Genomic DNA, 21,035 nt, shown 5'->3' on the forward strand with positions numbered 1-21,035 from the left:
GGAAACCATTATACTTCCTTCAGTTACCTCGCATTTGACAGGCTCAAACCCCTACTATCCTGGCCTAATTCTAGCTGCTATCCAGGAAATTGGGATGGGGACTTGCAGCCAGAAGACTCCTGTTTCTCCCCAGCTTTTTGCAATTTCCCAGGCCTAGCATTCCTCTCTCAGAGGTTCTAACTGTGGCTGGGTGGCCCCAGGGAAATGTGATTTGGGTCTGAACAGGCTTTGCCACAAGTCTCTTCAAAGCTTTTATGGTGAGATTCAATACAGATATACAGATCAATTATCTTAAAAGCAGCAAGGAGGCCCATCAAATATTTCTAGCTTTAAACAGGTTTATTTCCATCTGCACTTATCTCTGCTATTTAAACTCCATTGCTTGCAGTTAATCTTATGTAATGCAGCATAAGAGGGCTTATTTACTTTCTAATGACATCAATTGGCCATAAATATTAGACATCCAAGGTTCGTTGAAGCTGTGGGGACAGTTTTCCATTCTTACTTGACATTTGACTATTTGCAGAGCTTTCTCTTCTGTTTGTTCTTGTGTGACTCACTTATCGGCTGTCATAGGCCCATGTTCGATTTATTTAAATTGAATGAATAAGTACATTAGGCAAGGCTGTCAGGAGGAGAGAGAATGGGAACTTATTGGGATGAGTGATAAGTCAACATGCTGCAATAGAGATTCTCAGCAAAGCTGCACCATGCTAAATCAAAATGCTAAATGGAGGTGAGGCAACAGCCCAGGGCTCAAAGGTTCTACAACTTACCTGAGACCATAGAGCCCTGGACCTTGCCATCCCTTGACCCCACTCCAGGGGTGGGCAAACTTTTTGACTCGAGGGCCACAATGGGTTCTTAAACTGGACCGGAGGGCTGGAACAAAAGCATGGATGGAGTGTTTGTGTGAACTAATATAAATTCAGAGTAAAGGAGCGGAGGGGAGGGCAAGAGAACCCTCAGCTCTTTCGGCTCCGCGGGCCGGATAGAACAGCCGAACGGGCCGGATCCGGCCCGCGGGCCGTAGTTTGCCCACGGCTGCCCCACTCCCTCAACCCCCGCCCCCCCCAACTTCTCCCATCATCCAGCTGGAAAGCAGGCCCCTCTACAGGCAGATGGTTAGGCTCCAAATACAAGGCAGTACATTTCTTTTCATTTAAATTTTTGCCCTGCACAGATTCATCAACAAGGTACTTTGGTGAATTCACAAAGAGGTCAGAGGCCCTTTAATTTGAAAATTGCTAGATGTTTGCCTGTAGTTAGGGCTCTTTCCTTCACCCTCCTCCCCTAATTTTCATTTCAAAATTCACTATCCTTTGAAGACCCCAACACCTAAAGCAGCTCTATTCCTCAGTAGACTCTTGGCCTCAGCAAAGATTTGTTTGGGATGTTAGAATGCAATTCAGGATAAAGTTCCTTTCAACAAGTATTTGCTGGTTACCCACTAGGTGTCGAGAATTATGTCTTCTAAACTGCCCCATTTTCTCCCAGTTGTTAGGAGGTGCATGGCTATATTGGGGAATGTGCCAGTATGCAGGCCTCTAGATTTCTCTGAACTTCTTTTTTAGAAAGAAACAGTGGCAACTTTTGAAAGGGATAATGATAGAGTCTCTCATAGGGGACAACTTTTTAAAATGTATTCATTCAGCCATTCTTTCTTCATATGGTGCTCAGACCCTTTGCTAGACATTAGAAATACAATGATGAGGAAAAACAACCAAGCAACTCCCATTCAGGGAGGTTACAACCTAGTAAGAGATACTGACATGAACCCAATGACCACACTAGTGAATGGATATTTATAAACCACTCTTACTCTGTAGAACAGTGGTCGGCAAACTGCAGCTCGCAAGCCACATGTGGCTTTTTGGCCCCTTGAGTGTGGCTCTTCCACAAAATACCATGGCCTGGGCGAGTCTATTTTGAAGAAGTGGTGTTAGTTTAAATTTAAAAATTTGGCTCTCAAAAGAAATTTCAATCGTTGTACTATTGATATTTAGCTCTGTTGACTAATGAGTTTGCTGACCACTGCTGTAGAAGCATGTGGCTAAAGGGGTAGGTGGTAGAAGGACAGTATCGGGGCATATGCCCTCCTTTGGCTGAGAAGTAAATAACTATGTGAAGAATTGAATAGTGTTTAATATATTAAGAGAGAGAGAAGATTCCCAGATAGAAGAAAGAGCTTGTGCAAGCATCCTGAGGTGATACAAATACAGCCCCGAGAACTGGAGACAGTGGTATAAGATGAGACTGCCAAGCTAAGCAGGGGTTGGACTGCAAAGGGCCTTTTAGGCTGTTCAGACATTTGCCTTTATCCTAAGACCAATGGGAAATCACCTGAAAGCTTAAAGCAGGGGTGCAGTGTGAACTTAATCAGATTTTCATCCTATCTAATAAAGAGGGAATATGCTAATTGACCATCACTCCATCACAAAGATAGCTGCATCCACAGCTGAAGCCAAGTTCCCATAAGGAGCCTTAATGAGCAATCAGCAGGGACCTGAGGCTATGCCCTCCCCCGCCCCTGTAGGGCTTGACAGGGAACCTCAGGCTGCATCCCCCTACCTGGCAGGGCTTGACAGGAGACTCAGGCCATGCCCCCCACCCAGCAGGGCTTGATAGAGGACCGCAGGCCATGCCCCCCCCCCCCCCCGCCCAGCGGGGCTTGATGGGGGACCTCAAGGTGCGCTTCCCATCCTGGTGCTGGGCTAGGGGAATTCAGGCTGCTCCCCCCGCCCCAGCGCCAGGCCTGGGGACCTCAGGCTGCACCCCCCACCAGGTGGGGCTTGACAGGGGACTTCAGGCCATGGCACCCACCCCGGCACCAGGCCGAGGAACCTCAGGCGAACCCCCTGCCCCAGCACTGGGCCAGGGGACCTGAGGCTGCGCCCCACTGCCTGGCGGGGCTTGACAGGGGACCTCAGGCCATGCTCCCCACCTAGCAGGGCTTGACGGGGGACCTCAAGGTGCACTCCCAGTGCTGGGTTGGGGGAACTCAGGCCATGCTCCCTGCCCAGTGGGGCTTGATGGGGGACCTGAGGCTGTGCCCCCCTCCCAGTGCCAGGCCAGGGGACCTGAGGCTTCTCCACCCGCCCTCCGCCTGGCAGGGCTTGACGGGGGACCTCAGGCCATGTCCCCACCTGGTGGGGCTTGAAGGGGGACCTCAAGGCATGCCCTGCACCCTGGTCTGGGCTGGGAGACCTCAGGCCATGCCCCCCATCCTGGCGCTGGGCCAGGTGACCTGAGACTACGTCCCCTGCCTGGCGGGGCTTGACAAGGGTGGGACTGGCAAGGTCTGGATCTAGCCCAATGGGGGCAGGGGCCAGCCGGGTCTGGGTCTCACATGATTTTGAGGCGCATGTGGGTGGGCGGGGACTTGACTCTGGGTCCCGTGTGCACCCCAGACTCTGACAGGAGGAAGGTTTTCACATACATTTTACTAATTTTCTTTTATCTCTGACACTTCTATTATAGAGAAAGGGCAAATAGCAATATTAAATTATTTCCTCTAATTAATCCCCTTTTAATGTGCATGAATTTCGTGCACCGGGCCACTAGTTTTTATTAAAAGAAAATATCTTGAACTACCATGTAAACAATGAACAATGGGAAAACAGAGGGCTTGCAAAGACCAGGTAGAAGGATTGTGGAGCAGCTGAGTTGAGAATGATAGAAGCTTAGATGTGAGTAGTGATGGTGGACATGGATGAATTCAAGAGCTAGTTAGACTTGATAAGACTTAGTGGTGGGTTGGGTATGTATGGTGAGTGTCTCTACTGTTACTCAGTGAGGTCCTTCTTCAAATAGGCACTAGGAAGCTCTTAAGACCTTGAGAGTATTATTCCACTGCTCTGAATGTAAGCCCCATGGTACCAGGCCCCATGGAATCTCTATTATTTTCCATTAATGTATTTCAAGTATCCAAAAGAGTGTCAATAAATAGTAGGTGCTCAATAAATATTTGCAGAATCTCAGCTACTTCTGTTCCTCCCTGTTTTACACAGATCTCTGCAGCCTAAGGAACTTCCTCAGATACAGCTACAATCTGAAAACACTTTCTACAAAATCGCCTTTCTCAGCATGCTTTGGATACCTCCAGTTCCAGGTAGAAATGCCTTATTGTCTCATATGGAGGAGATATTTAGACCTCTTCCTACATAACTCTCAGAGAGCTGACAGCCCACAACGCCCTCCCTTCTCTTGGGAACATTACATACCCCAAGCTATTGCTGACTAATGAGAGGCAGACATTAGACCGAGGTAGGCTCAATATAATTCTCTCTTCCAAAAACTGAAATTAGTTGGAATCAAGTCACTTTAATACTAACAGTTTGGATAGAAGTCCCCTGAATTCATTTTGCAAGTCCAAAAACTGCTTATTCAAATTTTCTTTGAATTATAAGATACTATATTAATTTCTAATAAATCTATCTTGGGGCTTAAACTAGCAAACTTTTGTTTCTCTCTGAAATCAAGATGGGAAAAAATTATATACAAAAAATGTTAGGTGAACAGTGTCTGAAGACTTACTTAGAAACTCCTGCCTGCTCTCTCTTTTCTGTTTCTTTCAATCAACTATCCTTTAAAAAAAAACAAAACACACACACACATATATATATATATATATATATATATATATATATATATATATATATATTGATTTCAGAGAGGAAGGGAGAGGAAGATAAAAACATCAATGATAAGAGAGAATAATCAATCGTCTGCCTCCTGCATGCCCCCTACTGGGAATCAAGCCAAAAACCAGGGCATGTGCCCTGACCAAAAATTCAACTGTGACCTCCTGGTTCATAGGTTGACACTCATCTACTGAGCCACACTGGGCAGTCCAACTATCCTTTTGACTTTAGCTATCTGGTTGAGATTTTGCTATTTAAATGTTTGTTCCCCAGCAAAATTGGCTTTTAGAAGCACTGTTTTGCTATGGCTGGTGGTTCTGTGAACAGTTTCTGGAGGTTTTTGTGGGACGACTTTAAGAACCACTGAGCTAGGACTATGGTTTGTCTTGTTCTTGTTGAAGGAATGATCCTGTGTTGTCCAAATGCTGGAACACAAGAAGACTTGGCCATGGCCCCAAAAGCCCTAACAATACAGTGACAGCTTGAGCCCCACCAATGCTTTGCTCAAGAATTGTTTTCCACCTTTTGCCACATCCCAGCATTTAAGTTCCATCAGCTTATTAACACATTTCATTTTCTCCCTGAGAGACCATGAGTCACGTGAGAGCCTTGGTACCAGATGTAGACAAGGAAGCTGGATTTAGATCCCAGAGCCAGGGCTGACAGCCATCATCGTGTGTGAGGATTATTTTAGGAGGAGACACAAGCCAAATATTTATCAGCTAATAATTGCTGGGGCCAGTAGCCTCCCACATCAGAAAGAGAGCTGTCATCTTGGAGATGCAGTGCTGAAGGCTGCATTTCCAGGCTCTGACCCCAGGGTAGACAGAAGCCAGGACCTCCCAGCCGGTGACCAGGCAGCCACAGTAAGGAAGTTCTGGCATTGGCCAACCTATGCAAGAGTTAGATGCACAAAACTGAAACCTAGCACCCCATATTCATGATTTTTAGGGGAGTAAAGCAAGGAAATACAAGAGAAGAAATTATTCCAGATAAATCATCTCAGAATGGTCCCCCAAAGCCATTCACAGATTGATCAGGCCTTGAAAGTTTTCAGTAGACTGGGGAAAGAGTGCAAAATTGGGCACTAGAAAGCCGTGGGGGTGGGGGGTGTGCTGACCCCTGTGATCATGTGCGTGTCCGTCCTTTCCCAGCTAGAGTGGTGTGGTAGGCATTGTCAGAGACCAAAAGCCTTGCTCTGTGTCCTAATGGGGAGTAGGACAGGACCCAGGGTGCAAGACAGAATCTGGTAAGTCTGTGGACAGTAAGCATTAAGAGATCTTTATCTTCTCTGTCCCTTCCCCACCATGCCTTCTTCCCATCAGACACTCCCACTCCCCTTCCCCACACTGTAGATACTTAATTTTCACCTTGATGGATCAATAGCTGGTGACATTTGCTGGCTGGCAAGTCCACAAAGCCAGGAATTCCTCCATCCCTTCCTCACAGAGGGAGCTGGAGATAGGAAGCAAAGGAATCCACGTGTCATGGGCAGCCCTCCCTGCACCACCTGGAAATACTGGCACCTCCCCAAAGGGCTGCCTTTCCAAGAGCCAAGGAAATCCCAAAAGCTGTGGCTTCAGGCCACAAACAAGGCAGGAGATCTGGCTCCCCTCCCTCTGCCACTCAGCTGAAATGCCCACCCATGGCCTTGGAGCTGCCAAAGCCAAGAAGTGACCCTGAGCTTCCCCCAGATCCCTCTTTCCCCCACCTCCTCCTAGCAGAACAGCCCCACTGACAGAGGGCTCTTTCCTTCTCACCCCCTGGAAACAGCCAGGCCATGCAAGGACAAGCCCCCCAGCAAGGGAGGCTCAGGATCAGAGCCAGTCAAGTGCAGACAATCTTGGGAGACAGATGGCCAGGCGGATGGGCCAGCAGATAGAGGCTCCTGCTCCTTGTCAAGATGACACTCAAAAGTACATCTCCGTCATCGCAGGTTGTCAGTGGTGTGTCAGTGTGAGATGCCGTGTGCGTTTTTGGACACTCTGTGAGTTTGGAAGGCTGAGCTGGTTCCCACTTCCATGGCAACGACGAAATTCGAGCCCCAGAAGCAAGTCCCTGAGTTAGTGTCAGACAACAGGGGGGAAGTGGCAGGCAGAGAGGGGTATCACTCCCGGAGAGAACAGCGCTGGAGTGGCAAGGGTGGGCAGGAGGCAGATTTCTGGATGTCTGTGGGGAGACCGTGTGTGGGTACAAAGCAACAGAAGGTAGGAGCTAATGGCTGAGCTAACGGGAAATGCAATCTGTCGGCTTCAGCAAGCTGGGAGTAGGGGTTTCCTGAGTGCTCTTCCATTCCAAGATCCCAAAGGGTCCTCTGGTGTCCAGAAGAAAATCCCTCTTGGTTTGAACTTTGTGAAGATCTATGAAGAAATGGACGTGAAGTTCTTACTGCTACTAGGATGGACTTTAAAATGAAGGGAGAAATATAAGATTCTTCAAAAACACTAAGACACAGAATCAAAAAATGCACTTGCCCCTCTTTGACTGAGGAAGCTAAATTTATCCAGATTCTGAAAACAGGCTAATTGGCATGCGTATGGCTGAGGCTCTGTGCATCCAGAGAAAGAGGGTTGGAGGCAATGGCTCCTTCACCATTACTTCTGTCCGGCTTTCTCTGGTCAATCACTAAACCTTGGAATTCTAGATCAGAGAGCCTGTTCCTAGGCTGAGCTCTGCCAACCTCTCGCTATGTGATCTGTGGTGAGTCACTCTCTCTCCAGATTTCATTTCCCTCTTTGTCACATGAAGAGGCCCTGAAATGGAAGGATGACTTGCTACATGAACTTGACCATGGAGTTAGTGGCAAGGGATCCTCTTTGGTCAGCAAAATATCAGCCTGTCCTTGTGCTAGACTGAATAATAGCCTTCCAAACATTTCAAGTCCTAATGCCCAGAACTTGTGAATATATCACCTTACATGACAAAAAGGACATTGCAGATGCAATTAACTTAAGCATTTTGAGATAGGGAGATTATTCTGAGTCACCTGGGTAGGGGACAATGTAATCAAAGGGGTCCTTATAAATGAAAGGAAGAAGAAGGAGGGTCAGTGTCAGGGAAGATATGATGATAGAAGCAAAGTTTGGAGTAATGCGGTTGCTGGCACAAGTTGAGGAGCTCAGGCAGCCACTAGAAAGTGGAAAAGGTGAGGAAACAGACTCCCCTAGGGTTTCCAGAATCAACACAGCCCTGCCAACACCTTGATTAAAGCCCAGGGAAATGTATTCTGGCTTTATAACCTCCAGAACCATGAGCCATGAGATGACAAATTTGTTGTTTTAAGCCACTAAGTTTGTGTTTGTTACAGGAGCACTAAGAAACTAATACACTCCTCTTGCAACATGACCTGGCCTGAACACTTTCCTTTCTTGGCCTATTATAAACATTATGAGGGAAAGAGGTGCAAGGTCAAGTTGAGTTATTTGCCCCCAGAGCTCCTAGAAATGTGTCTGGCATAGAGGAATCATTCAATCAGTAGTAATATTTATTGGCTTGATTTGATTTAGCAATGAAGGAAGAAAATGGTTTGGTGGTCTAGTATAGCCAAAGCTTTTGAGCAGATATGAGAGTGAATCTAGGAATGAGAGATCATTTGGTGGTGACTCCCACTTGCTTAATGTGTTAATTGTGGAGCAGGATGAATAGCTATTTTCTGCCTTGGAATCCATGTGTCATAAGCATCCATAGCCACACAGTGTCTTATGTCAAATGGAGGAGATGACTATCCCTACAGTAGCCATGGGGGAAGCTAAGCCAGAGATCTGAGGAATGTTCAGAAGATGTTGAGAAGTCAGAGAATGTTAGTCACCCACCATTTTCTGAACAAACATTTCCTGAGCACTGACCTAGATTCCTGGGATAGCAAAATGAATATTCTCCATACTCAAGGAGATCACAGATCAGCAGAGTACATAGTCATAAAAGCAAATATTTATGAGACAAGATTTTAATTACAAATAGCTTATGGACCTTCAAAGATGACATTTGGATTGGACTTGAAGAAAGATTTCTTTACCCAGAAGATCAGGGGAAGTAACTTTCTAAGTAAAAGGAAAATTTTAACTAAGTCATTAGTTGTATAAAATTGCATTAGGAAACTCAGAAAACCAGGACTATAGGGAATGTTCTCAATATAATAAAGGGTATTTTTGAAAACCCATAACTAAAGTCATATTTAATGGTGAAAAGCTTTCCCTCTAAGATCAGGAGCAAGACAAGAATGCCCAGTTCTACCACTACTATTCAGCATGGTACTAGAAGTTCTACATAGAGCAATTAGATAAGAAAAATAAATTAAAGGTTTTCAAAATGAAAAATAAGTAAAACTATCTCTATTCACAGATGGCATGATCTTATATATAGAAAACTCCAAAAGATCAAAAAGAAAGTTACTAGAGCTAATAAATGAATTCAGCAAAGTTGCAGGTTACAAGATCAACACACAAAAAGTAAACTGTATTTCTATATACAACAATGAACAATCTGAAAAGGAAATTAATATAGCAGTTACATTTCAATAGCATCTAAAAGAATAAAACCTAAGAAAAATTAACAAAGGAGGAAAAGACTTTTATACTAAAAGCTACAAAATATTGATGAAAGAAATTAAAGAAGGCCTAAATAAGTGGAAAGATATTTAGTGTTCATAAACTGCAAGACAATATTGTTAAAATGCCAATACTATTCAAAGTGACCTACAGATTCAATAACAATCTTTAAGAAAATTCAAACAGCCATTTTTGCAGAAATAATAGTCTCTTCAACAAATGATGCTGGGATAACTGAATTTCTGCATGCAAAAGAATGAGGTTGAATCATACTTCACACCATGTACAAAATTACCTTAAAATTGATGAACAACCTAAATATAAAAGCTAAAACTGTGAAACTGTTAGAAGAAAACATAAGGGTATATCTCCATGATCTTAGATTTAGCAATAGATTCTTAGTTATGTTACCAAAAGCATGAACAACAAAAGAAAAAAATATATATAAGTTAGACTTCATCAAAATTTGAAAAGTTTGTGTATAAAAGAACACTACCAAGAAAGAGAAAAGATTTACAAATCATATATTTAATAAGGTTTTAAAATCTAGAATGTATAAAATACTCCACAGTTCAACAACAAAAAGAAAGCCCAATTAGTAAACAGGCAAAGGACTTAAATAGACATTTCTCCAAAAAGATATAAAAATGGTCAATACGCACGTGAAAATATGGTCAACATTATTAGTCATTAGGGAAATGAAAATCAAAACTTGAACAACAACATACTATTTCACAGCTACTTGAATGGCAGTAATTTAAAAAAACAATCCTATATAATAAAACCCTAACATGCAAAATGACCGAACAGTGGAACCACCGATCACTATGATGCACACTGACCACCAGGGGTCAGACGCTCAACACAGGAGCTGCCTCTTGGTGCTCAGTGCACTCCCACAGGGGGAGCACCACTCAGCCAGAAGCCAGGCTCACAGCTGGTGAGCGCCACAGAAGTGGTGAGAGCCTCTCCCACTTCCACTGCAGGCAGATGGTAAGGAGAGAGGGGTCCTGGACTGTGAGAGCCTTGAACTGCAAGAGGGATGTCTGACTGCAAGAGGGCTCAGGCTTGGCTGAGCAAGCCCCACTCCTCCAGTGCACGAATTTTGAGCACCAGGAATCTAGTGGAATATAACAAGTGTTGACAAGGATGTGAAGAAGCTTGAACACCAATACATTGCTGATGGGAATATAATGATGGAACTGCTATGAAAAACAAGTTGTCTGTTCCTCAGAAATTAAACATAGAATTACCATATGACTCAGGATTTCCATTCCTAGTTATGTAACCAAAAGAAATAAGAACAAGGACTCAGATACTTGTATGCCAATGTTCATTGCAACATTATTCACAATAGCTAAAGTGTGGAAAACACCTATTTTGTCCATCAACAGATAAGTGGATAAATAAAATGTGGTCTATACATCAATGAAATATTATTCAGCCATAAAAGGAACAAAATTGTAATATATGGATGAACCTTGAAAACATTATGCTAAGTGAAATAAACCAGACACAAAAGGACAAATATTGTATTGTTCCACTTATATGAAATATCTAGAATAGGAAAATTCATACAGACAGAATGAAAATTAGAAGTTACCATAGACTGATAGGAGGGGTTGAATAGGGAGTTGTTGCTCCATGGGTACAGAGTTTCTGTTTGGTTTGGGAGCAGAAGCCAGGGAAGTGTGTGACCGGGAAAAGCCCTAGATGCTCTAAGACAGTGGGGATATGGAAGGCAATGGATGACCAAGTCTTGCTGAAATCAAATGGTGAAGGAGCCTAAGAGCCATGCCAGAGAGTTTACACTGCTAAAGAGTGCAATGTATTTAACTATTATTTTTGTTGTTGCTGTTGCTGTTTTTATTTTAGTGTGGAGAATGGATTGATTGGAGGGAAACTGCAGATTTAGAGTTCATTGGGCAGTTGTTTACAATGGTACAAATAGGAAACCACAAAGGCCTGATGTGGGCAGGGGCAGTGGGACAGTGGGGCAGTGGAAGGGAGGGCAGCGGGGGAGAGGAGGGAAGCTGCAAGAGAGTGGCGGAAAGTGAATCTGTGTGACTTACAGCAGAATAGAAGAGAGGGTGAGAGAGAGCAAGGAGTTGAGGATGATTCTCCAAGAATGTTGTCTACTGTCTTTTTCCCACTTGAATAGGTCTGAGGCTCAGAAAAAAAACAATAGTAAACAGGTAATTAGAGGTAGAATGGGGGCTTTAATCTAGGTTTCTTGACTCCCAATATCTTTAACTCATACACATCACCCTTAAGTTACATAATTTAGGTTTTAATTTGGTTTGAAAACCCTGAATACAATTAGATTAGTTTGAGATTGGGCAATCCTTTGGGGGTATTTTTTACTGACCTTTTTTTAGTTTATGGCTCATTCAAGTCACCCTTTCCGTGGGGCCATTCCTTGACCCAGGAAATTCTTCCCAGTTCAGCTTTGTCCTTGAGAACCTCTCCTTTTCCATAGGTCCTCTGTTTCCCTGCTTGCAGATTTCCTGTGTCCCCATTTCAAAAGGGAAGCATGAACCCTGCCAGGTCAAGGAAATGTACATGGTTGTAAATTAATTTCCATGGTTTCATGATTACTAATCTTGTCTGGGTTCATATTAGAGACCAATGACATATTAATTAATCACTCTAATTAGCAAGTGTCAGAGAGAGTTCAGGGGCTCCCTGGTATAGACACAGAGGGTTACCTTTGATTATAGAGTAATACGAGGCCAGCCTTCCTCCTGTCAAAATCTACCTTTATTTAGCCCATTATCCAACAAAGACACATTCTATGTCTTATAGGTTTACCTGTTTCAAATGTAAACAAGAGTGTCCTTGTGTTTATCCTATATAATAAAAGTGTAGTATGTTAAGTGTCCAACCAATCAGTCCACCGTTTGGTCAACTGCTTGACCAGTCGCTATGATGAGCACTGACCACCAGGGGGCAGACACTCTGACAGGTAGGTTAGCTTGCTGCTGGGGTCCAGCTGATCAGGACTGGGTGAGAGGGCCAACATGCCTGGAGCACTCCCGCGGTCCCTCCCCAGCCGGACAGCCCCCATAGGCCAATCAGGTCTGGGTGAGATGGCCCACATCGGCCCCGATCACCAGCCAAGCCGAGGGACCCCACCTATGCACTAATTCGTGCACCAGGCCTCTAGTTTTATTTAAATGTAATATTATATATAAACTAGAGGCCCGGTGCACAAAATTCGTGTGCGGAAGAAGGGGGGGGGGGGTCCTTCAACCCGACCTGCACCCTCTCCAATCCAGGAGCTGTCAGTGGATGTACTACTGATGGCTTAGGCCCACTCCTCATGGTTCTCTGCTCTTTGCAGGGCCTGGCTGCTTCACCGCCGCTGTGGCAATGAAGCCCCCATGCCCCGCTGTCCACTCTCTGTCTGCGGGGCCTGGAGGCTTCACTGCCGCCATGGTGACAAAGCCCCCACACCCCGCTGTCCTGTCGTTCTCTGTCTGTGGGGACTGGGGGCTTCGCTGCCACTGTGGTGACAAAGCCCCCATGCCCCGCTATTTGCTCTCAGCGGCAGAGCTGAAAGGACTGGGGGACTCTAGCAAGGCTGAGGGGACTGGGCATTGCCACCTTGTGGCTATGGGCACCACCATCTTTATGATGGTGTGAGGGTCAATTTGCATATTCCCTCTTTATTAGATAGGATAGAGACATTAAATGATATGGTGATTGTGACTTAAATGGAGGAATACAAAATGATGCAGAGGAATAATAATAATAATAATAATAATAATAATAATAGAAAGGCTAGAACTGAAGATATCCTAGAGAGTCAGGAAAACTGAATCCATATCTCAACCCTGCCAAGACCTGGTGTGTGACCTGAGGCAAGTCACCTCACCTGTCCCATTAAAGCTGGGCCCCTATTTGCCAGATCTGGAGGTGGATGAGAGGGGTTTTTAGAGTGCATGTTTTTTGCATCATTTGAGACCTTATTGTCTCAGAGACCTGGCAGTGGACACACCTGGGTACCCAGTACAGCCCCAACATAAAGAGGTGTTATACCCTACAATGGATATTAATTCATTAAGTATACAAGTAGGTATGACTTCATTTTTATTTCTCTGCAAGACTCTTACAAATAAATATCTAAGATACAAAAACAAAATTGTCAAACTATGTATCCTGTTTTGTTTTGTTTTTTTAAGAGAAATAAATCCATAGATTATTATATTTGAATCCTCCTTTAGAGTGCTATGAACAGGATATAAGCAAAGTCTAGGCCCCCTGGTATGATCAGCCCCAGGGACACCCCCTTCGCATAGATGCTGCTTCTGCAATAAGGCCACCCTGATGAGTCCACTGATGAACTTTTTTACAACACCACACTGAGCACTGCAAAAAAACCTAGAAAAACCTAGACAAACTGGCAGTCTCAAACTATCTCTTATAACATCAACATGAGGTCTCCCGAATTATGTCTGTCCTTTCACTTTTTTGACCACAGTCTAATTACACAAGCAGATAGGAAACCACTACCAATGGTGGCCAGGAAAGGGAACATCCTTCCTGCCCATTTAGAGTTTCCCCCAACCCCCAGCCCATTCTGGTCTTGGATGTGTCCCTCATCCATGGTCATGGCTATGCCTAGAATGCTGCTCTAAGGGAAGAATACCCACTGATGTTCACTCACATGCCCATAGCCACCTGGCCTGCAGGTGATACCTTCTGAGGTGAAGTTAATCGTTTACTTAGGGGTCTTTTCCTAATCATTGTGTCATGTGATAAAAAAGCCAGGAACATCAGTGTTGGGTCTCCATGTGTATCACTGGGCCCATTACCCTCTCTGTCATTTCAGCCTTCATCCACCACATACATGGCCTGACAGTAGTTGCTTGATAAGTGATACCTCATTTTCCTCCTCCACAATGAATCTATCAAATTCTGATTGTCAGGTTAGTTTGACTCTAGTGGTTAGATTCCTGCAGATTTCCAAATTGTCTGTGTATAGCACTTTTATGGGGCCAGTGGTGGCCCCACCAGACTGGATTCTCACCCGGTTCTAGTTCACTTTCACTTCTTGGCCAATCAGATATTTTCCTTTAGACTCCAGATCCTCTAATAAATAGGCTTTTCTGGCTTAATTTTTAGGTTCAAACTTTATATCAGGCTAATGCTGCCAGGCTGCATCCTAAGCTTCAAGTTGCTGCCAGTTGTCCAGACCCAGAAACCTTCTTCCATGTGCCCTTTTGTAGGATTAGAAACCAACCCTTCAGTCTACTACTCTCTCACCTTGGGTTATATCTTCTTTTCGATTCTTCCTGTCAGCAGTGTTAATAAAGTTTCTTTGGGTGTCTTATGACATTTTCTGCCTTGAATGTCAGATACTATGATTGCTATCCCAGTTTCCTTTTTGTTTATTTTGCCCGGAGTATATTTTTCCATCTATCCTTTTATTTTTATCTCTCTTGTATCATTTACATGTATCTTTTGTAAACAACCTATTGGTGATCTTTTATAATCCAACATGAGAATGTGTCTTTTTTCAATTGTGATAAAATACACATAACATAAATTTTAGCATTTTAATCATTTTTAAGTATGCAGTTCAGTGGCATTAAAGTGCATTTATATTATTGTGCAGCCATCACCACCATCCATCTCAAGAACACTTTTTTATCTTGAAAAACTGAAGCTCTGTATCCATTAAACAATAACCCCCTGTTTCCCTTGACCCCCAGCCCCTGGCAACTACACCATTCTACTCTCTGTCTCTAGGAACTAGCCTATTCTAGGTACATCATATGAGTGGAATCATACAATGTATGTGTGTGTGTGTGTGTGTGTGTGTGTGTGTGTGTGTGTGGCATATTTCACTTAGCATGTATTCAAGGTTCATCCATGTTATAACATGTGTCAGAATTCCCTTTCTATTTAAAATTGAATAATATTACATTATATGTGTGTATAGTACATTTTGTTTAACCATTCATCTGCCAAAAGAAGATTTGGGTTGCTTCTACCTTTTGACTATTGTGAATATATGCTGCTATGAACATGGATATACAAATATCTTTTGATTCTCTGCTCTCAATTATTTTTGATAAGTACCCAGAAGTGGAATTTCTAGATCAAATAGTAATTCTATTTTTAACTTTTTTGGGAATCCCCATACTGTTTTCCATAGCAGCTGCATGCACCATTTTACATTCTAACAGATTGCCTGAGTAACAGTGCACCAGGGTTCTAATTTCTCCTGAATCCAGCCAACACTTGCTACTTTCTGTTTTTGTTTTAGAAGTTATCCTAATCATTGTGAAGAGACAGAGAATTTGCCTTTTAATTTAAACTCATTTAGATCTATTTAAATATTGTCTATCTTATTTTGATTATTTTCACTTTCTGTAATGTTTCATTCTTTTTCCCCCTCCTTTCTAGCTTTCCATTGAGCAGATCAAGTTCTTTATTTCAGAAATGCTTATTGAATAGGTACTGATATTTCTAATTCTCTTCTCTATATACCTTAGCATTTGGGGAGAGAATTCCTGGATCTTATATTTTACTGCTGTTATTGTTATTTTATCCTGTATATTATGATGTTCATTTCAATAATACATTTGTCATATCTAATCTTTTCACTTGAGTTTTTAAGATAATTTCTTTTATCTCTGCATTTTGATATTTTTCTTTATCGTGCTGTATATTTATTTTGCTTATTTTAAATGTTTGTCAATCTGTTTTGGTAATTCTACTTCAGTGGGTATGTATAATTCAATTTGCTTCTTTCTTTTTTATTGGTTATGTCTCTCAAATGTTTCATTATTTTAACCTGCAAGCTCATTTTTTTACTCCTGGGGATTTCAGCTACTTTGCCTGGTAACATATACTGGTGAAGAGCCTTTGACTTTGTTCCACTCAGAAAAAAAAATTAAAAGAGAAGAAATGAACACAAAATTGAAGATTCCCAGGCACCACAGAATTACTGCTGGTTCCCTTTGCTATCACTTCACTGGTGGAGAAGTGAAGGTTAGCCACACATACTCCATTAACTCTGCACAGCCCCGAGGGAAAGAACCCTAGGCAGTGGCTCCTTATTTATTACAGGGGGACAGGTGACATTGACTCAGGCAATCTGTTAGATGGGCAAGAGCAAGTAGATTCCTCAGTCTCTCTTCTTATCTGCACCCCAAGCTTCAGTCATTCCCTGTACACACACACACACACACACACACACACACACACACACACACACACACCAGTTCCCCATAGCCTTCCATGTCCTTAGCAGTTGTCCCCATGTCTCATGTGACTGTTAGTTGCTCTGATGCATGCTTCACTGTCAAATGCCAGTTCACCATCATGATAGGAATGTCCAGTGGGGTCCTGAGCCTGACAGCCTAACTGGAAGATGATCAGATTCTTGAACACTTTATGTCCCTGAATAGACAACTTTAGAGTTCTCCAACACAATTTATTTCTCTTGCTTTAAAAAATAATGTGTGCAAATGGATGCAAATCATATTGATGTCAAAACATAAAACACAAGCATTCATGTCTATTCATATGTGTGAAGGTCCCGAATGCCAGGTTGTGTCCATGGTTTTCTTCCATTTTATAGTACATTCCCGGGTGAGATCACATGGTCCTCTGATCAACCCTGTGAGATAAGCAAGACAAGAAATATTGTCCTCATCTTACCTGAGAGGAGACCGAATCCAAGAGAAATAGAGATTGTGCAAGGGCTGGGCCACCACAGTGGCCTGTGCTCTTTCTGCATGGCTTACATTCCCTGAGGATGGAATTCAAAAAGCCAGGTTTCAGCTTAAGAAGTTAACTTACTAGTGCCAGGCATGTGGGGGGGGGGGGAAAGGGGGGGCTTGATAAGGGTTGCAGAAGTACACCTACCTGCTTCATAGCATAGGCCTAGACCAAGAAAGAATTATTTCACATCACCATAAAACTCTGAGTCATACTGATTGTCATCACATTAATTATTTCTCCAGGCAGTAGGAGACTGATGTTATAACATCATATGGATATATGAATCAGATGTTGGAGTAAGGAGGGATGGCAGGACTGTTGAAGCTATCATTATTGCAATTATTCAAGCCAAAAGCTTTCAGTAATCCTTGACTCTCCTCTTTCTGCTACACCTCGGTCCAATCCATCAACAAATTCTGTCCAATCTACCTTCAACAGATATCCAGCCTCTGACTCACCAATGCAAACTCAGCCAGCTGGGCCCAAGTAAGTCATGGTATTTCTCCTCTGGATTTTGGAATAGGCTCTAGTCATCATCACCACTTACTATCAACACAGTGGCCAGAAGGATCATTTTAAACAGAAGTCAGATTGTGTCACTGCCCAGGAAAAACTCTCCAGTGGCTTCTTGTCACACTTCGAATAAGAAGTCAAATTCCTAACCATAGGCTATGAAGCCCTACCTGACCTAGCCACCTGCCACTAACCTGTGACTGTTCTCTCCCCAAACACACATGCTCCCACCCAGGGCTCTCACCTTTTCAACCTGTTGAAAAGATTCTCAGGAGAGAAACCAAGATGGCGGCATAGGTAAGCACCTAAACTGCTGCCTCGCACAACAATTTTAAAACTACAACTAAAAGACAGAACGGACACCATCCAGAACCACAGGAAAGCTGGCTGAGTGAAAATTCTACAACTAGAAGGAAAGAGAAAAGCTCACAGAGAATTGGAGGTACGGCAAAGGGTCTTTGTGCGCACAGAGAGGAAGGGCGGCTGAGAGCCTGGCTGACTTTCTCTGGTGGAAGGGGGAAGGAAGCCCCCGACCGCACTGAACCCCAGTTCTGACTGCACTGAACTCCAGTTCCGGGCGAGCCCCTGGGGACCCACGCTCTTACGGGGGGAGTCTGGACTCTCGGGCGGAGACTCGGGAGCCGGGGAAGGCGGAGGACTGAAAGCGCGCGCGTGCCAGTGCCCACAAAGGCTGCAGAGGTTGCCACAGGCTTTCCCTAGTGGAAGGGAGTCGGAGGTTCCTGACTGCACTGGGCCCTAGTTCTGACTGCACTGAACCCTGGTTCCAGGCGAGCCCCTGGGGACCCACGCTCTTGTGGGGGGAGTCTGGACTCTCGGGCGGAGACTTGGGAGCCGGGGAAGGCGGAGAACTGAAAGCGTGCGCGTGCACGCAAGGGTAAGGCTGACGGGAAGCCAAGACTGAGACTCCACCCCATCCAAGCTGAGCACAGAGGCTATTGCAATTTGGCAAGTCTAATCCTATAAGGCTGTCTCCAGCACCGAACTTCTCCCAGCATAGACACAGCTGATCCTTACAGCCAACTGGCCTGGAGGTCAATTCTTCCCAGTGATACCAACAACAATCAAGACTTAATTACAACAAGGCTGTACACACAGTCCACAAAGGGGTGCATCAAGAGTGTCCACCTCAGGTTAACTGGGGAGGCAGACCCACTGGGCCATATAGGAAACCTAGCACACAAATCTACCTTACCAACTCAGGGAAGCAATGAAAATGCGGCATCAAAGAATCAGATCACAAACTAAAGAAATGGAGGAAAACAAATGACTGGATATAGAATTCAAAACCACGGTTATAAGGCTTTTCAAGAATATCCTAGAAAAGACATATAAATATAACGAGACCCTCGAAGATATGAAAAAGGACCAACTAGAAATTAAACATACACTGACTGAAATAAAAAATATTATACAGAGACCCAAAAACAGACAAGAGGAACACAAAAATCAAGTCAAAGGATTGAAATACAAAGAAGCAAAAAACACTCAACCGAAAAAGCAAAAAGCAAAAAAAAAAAAAAATCCAAAAAGTTGAAGGTAGTGTAAGAAGACTCTGGGACAACTTCAAGCGTACCAACATCAGAATTATGGGGGTGCCAGAAGAAGAGAGAGAGCAAGATACTGAAAACCTAGTTGAAGAAATAATGACCGAAAACTCCCCCCACCTGGTGAAAGAAATAGACTTATAAGTCCAGGAAGCGTACAGAACCCCAAACAAAAGGAATCCAAAGAGGACCACACCAAGACACATCATAATTAAAATGCCAAGAGCAAAAGACAAAGAGAGAATATTAAAAGCAGCAAGAGAAAAACAGTTAATTACCTACAAGGGAGCACCCATACGACTGTCAGCTGATTTCTCAACAGAAACTATGCAGGCCAGACGGGAGTGGCAAGAAATTATCAATGTGATGAATAGCAAGAACCTACAACCAAGATTACTCTACCCAGCAAAGCTATCATTCAGAATTGAAGGGCAAATAAAGAGCTTCACAGATAAGAAAAAGCTGAAGGAGTTCATCACCACTAAACCAGTATTATATGAAATGCTGAAAGGTATTCTTAAAGAAGAGGAAGAAGAAAAAAGTAAAGATAAAAATTATGAACAACAAATACATATCTATCAACAAGTGAACCTAAAAATCAAGTGAATTAAAAACCTGAGGAACAGAATAATCTGGTGAATATAATAGAATCAGGGGCTTAGAAAGGGAGTGGACTGATAATTCTCAGGGGGAAAGGGGTATGGGAGGGTTCATGAAGTGACTGGACAAAAATCATACACCTATGGATGAGGACAGTGGGGGGGAGGTAAGGGCAGAAGGTGGGGTGGGAACTGGGTGGAGGGGAGCTATGGGGGGAAAAGGAGAAATAATTGTAATAATCTGAATAAAGATTTATTTAAAAAAAATAAAAATAAAAATAAATTAAAAAAAAAAAAGAAAACATTCTCAACCAGATATCTGCATGGCTTGCTCTCTCACTTCCTGTAGTATCTTCCCAAATGTCACTTTATAAGATAGGCCTTCAATGACCTAGCTAAAAAAAATCGCCAATACCTCTACATTCTTTACCCTCCTTACTCCAGTTTCTTTTTCTCCATAGCTGTATCATCATCTGCTATATTTACTACTTATACTTATTATCTGACTCCCTGCACTAGACTATAAGCTCTAAGAAGGCAGAGTTGAGTGTGTGTGTTTTTATTGCCTGCTATATCTCTTTTCCCTAAGAGAGTGCCTACCACATATTAGTCATTCATTAAATAATTGGTAAATGAATGGATGAGTGAATAAGTGAAAGTCTGAGAAGGAGCAATATAGAAACAGGTATGGAAGCTCCCTTTAAGATCACTGCCTCACACTGTAGACCCCTTCATAACCTTATACTCCTCCAGTATGGGAGGAAGAGAGGGCAGAAGGAAGAGCTTGTGTGAACACTGGAAAATTTGAAAGTGCAAGACTTCCATATGTTTGTTAACAGATGCAAACCCTCTCCTGACTCATTCCCTTTCTCAAGACTGACGTGAAATGCCCACATTTTTATTCCACTCCTTGGTTTCCTCCTCTTCATCAGCATCTTTTCAATTCAGCCCCATCACACCTTTCAGTCATCTTTGACTCTCCTCCTTCTGCTACACCCAAGCCCATCACACCTCCAGTCCAAACAGAAAACCTTAAAAATCTTTAGACCTTAGAAGTTTCTAAATATCTGGACAATTTTCTTCCACAGATGTAAGCCTGAGACTCAACAAGTTAACAGTGTAATGTCCTTTTTTGATTCGTTTATCAAGCAGACTTTACATCTACCTCCTCAAGTAAAGCTTGCAAAACCATCCAGAAAATATAGGCAAAGACTGATAAATTTTCTAAGAAAAAAATCATGAAAAATCAATATTGGTTTCTTATAGCTTGTTGTGGATAGGTTGGCAGAAAAAAACGGGAATGGACTAATGAAGGAGGGTATCAGAAGCAGCCCTTCTAGTCCACACAAAAAGATGTCACTTCCACTAGTATGGACTGTGCTCACTGTGGCATCACAGGAAGTCATCCCACTACGATCTAACCAAGCAATG

This window comes from Plecotus auritus (assembly GCF_963455305.1).
Source record: "Plecotus auritus genome assembly, chromosome: 3".
NCBI classification, from domain to species: domain Eukaryota; kingdom Metazoa; phylum Chordata; class Mammalia; order Chiroptera; family Vespertilionidae; genus Plecotus; species Plecotus auritus.